Here is a 2,802-nt window from a genome sequence, read left to right on the forward strand (position 1 = left end):
AGGAAAGGCATGTGTCAAGGATGCATCCTGTCTCCATGCCTTTTCAATATATATTCAGTACAGATCATTCAGTAGGCTGGATTTTATGATGAGGAATGGGGCATCAGGCTCAGAGGAAGACTCATCAACAACCTGCAGATAATACAACCTTACTTGCTGAAACTGAAAAGCACAGGTGAAGGTCAAGAATTGTAGTCTTCAATATGGATTGAAACTCAACATCAAGAAAACAAAGATTTGCCCCACTAGGTCAATCAACAGCTTCATGATGGATAGAGAAGAAATTGAGATTGTTGATAACTTTAGCTTGCTTGGTTCCACAATCAACACTCTTGGCACCAGCAGTCAGGAAATCAAAAAACAAATTACATTGTGAAAATCTACTCTCAGGGACCTCTCCAGAGTACTAAAGAGCAACAATGTCAGTCTAGAGAGTAAGGTGCACCTAATGCAGGCCATGGTCTTCTTAATTAATTGCTATTCATCCCAGAGCCAGGCAATAAGTAAGGATGATAGAAAAATTGATGCCTTTGAGGTGTGGTGCTGGAGAAGAGTGTAGAACATACAGTGGACTGCCAAAGGAACAAACAGATCTGTCCTGGACAGGGTGAAACCAGGATGCTCCCTGAAGGCAAAGATTTTGAGGCTCCGTATCACATACTTTAGGCATGTGGCAAGAGGGACCAGTACTTGGAGAGGGACATCATGCTTGGAATGGTGAAGAGACAGCGCAGGAGAAGAAGACCCAGGATGAGCTAGATTGATTCAGTGACTAAAGAAGTAGAATTAAGTCTGTAAGAGATGAAGATATTGTCTCAAGGGTAGGACAGGTTTCCGAACTAATAAACACAGGGTCACTATGAGTCGCAGACAACTCAACGGCACACAATAACAACAAGCATCAAATTCTAAGAGAGATTCCTGGTTGATAATTGATATAGATGTTCACAAAAGGGTCACATGTCCCTTTTTAGGGCATAGAAACTATATTGGGAACCCTTTAGGATTCCATTATGTTTTTATTTGCATCCTTATAAACTCATTGAGTCCATTCTGACTCTTAATAAGCCTATAAGTTAGAGGACTGCCCCACAAGATTTTCAAGCATGAAATCTTTACAAAAGCAGAAAACCACATCTTTCTCTCACAGAGATTCTAGGGAGTTCAAACTACAGACCTTTATCTTAGCACTCAAGAGTTTAGTACTAGACTACAATGTACTAGACTACAATCTCACTTTGCTTTAAATAATAAGAAAGTGGCTCCAGGGACAAGAATAGGAAATATTACTTCTTCCAATATCATGATAAACTGTGTATCCTTGTATATTCCACCAATTTGTCAGAGTTGAAACTCAAAAAGACTCTTCTTTTTAAAAATATACATTTTGGTAAAAAGACTATGGCACAAAATTTGACATTTTAGTCATTTGGAAATAGTCAATGCAGTAGTATTTATGATATTCACACAGATAGTGAGCTCTGGTGGCCTATTGAATGCTGTCAACTCAAAAGCAGAAGGTTTGATTCCACCAGCTGCTCCGTGGAAGATAAGCAATCTCCTTACATGCTATTTGCAACCTCTGAAAATCCACTGGAGAGTCAAGTATGAGTCCATATTTCTGACTTGACAACTTACGACAGCAATGATATCCACAATGCTGTGAGACCTTTAACATTGTGTGTTCACAGGGTTTTTCATAATCCCAGAGGAAGAGTTGTTATCCCTTAAGTAGTGACTGTTCATTTGTCTCTCCCTGATAACTTTTTATAAGCTTTTGTTTCTACATAAAATAAACTCAAAGGGATATCAAACCAAACACAGTTTTAAAAAATAACAATCTATATTTATCATAAACAATATCATCATATAAATCTCTAATATGCTATATCCCTTTCTATCAACTCTCTACATTCTGGTTACAAATAAAATTTCATTACCAGATGCTACCTCTAAAGATTGTTTGTTCTAGAATTCAATAAAAGATGATTTTTTCAATTACTATTATTCTAACATCCACTGGGAATTGAAAAACAACTCTAGTTTGTTGCTGTTATTGTTATGTGCTGTTGAGTTGACTACGACTTATAGCAACCCTATCAACAACACCTCTGAAATTTGCTTTATCCTGAACCAGCCTTACCTTCTCTGACACCCAATTGCCACAGTCACTACATCAATCCATCCCATCTGGGGTCTTTCTCTTCTGTGCTGACCTTCTACCCTTCCAAGCATGATGTCCTTCTCCAAGGACTGGTCCCTCCAGGCAACATGCCGAAAGTATGTGGGATGGAGCTTCAAATTCCTTTCTTCCAACGCAAGGTTTCATACTCTCCAAGACATATCTGTTTGTTCTCTTGGCAGGCGATGGTATGTTCAATGCTTTCCTCCAGCACTACAACTCAAAGGCATCGATTTCTCTTCTATCCTCCTTAGTCATTGTCAAGATGCACAGCAAGCAACTGAGAAGATGATGACCTGGATCATGATAGGAAATGTTCAAAATCCCTAGCTCTAAGAGAGATGCAAATTAAAACAACTATGAGATATCATCTCACACCAGTCAGAACAGCAAAATTTAACAGAACAGCAAACAACAAATGCTGGTGAGGTGCTAGAGAAACTGGAACCCTTATTCACTGTTGGTGGGAGTGTAAAATGGTGCAACCACTGTGGAAGGCAACTCAGTAGCATCTAGAAACAATCATTACTGGATATTTTGTCCAAGGATTCTGTAGAGGAATTTTAACCTAAAGAAGGGAAATGCAGAACAGAAATTCTCATGTAATCCAGATTTTTCTA

Source organism: Elephantulus edwardii, unplaced genomic scaffold, assembly GCF_000299155.1.
Source record: "Elephantulus edwardii isolate Elephantulus edwardi_28Jun2011 unplaced genomic scaffold, EleEdw1.0 scaffold00020, whole genome shotgun sequence".
NCBI classification, from domain to species: domain Eukaryota; kingdom Metazoa; phylum Chordata; class Mammalia; order Macroscelidea; family Macroscelididae; genus Elephantulus; species Elephantulus edwardii.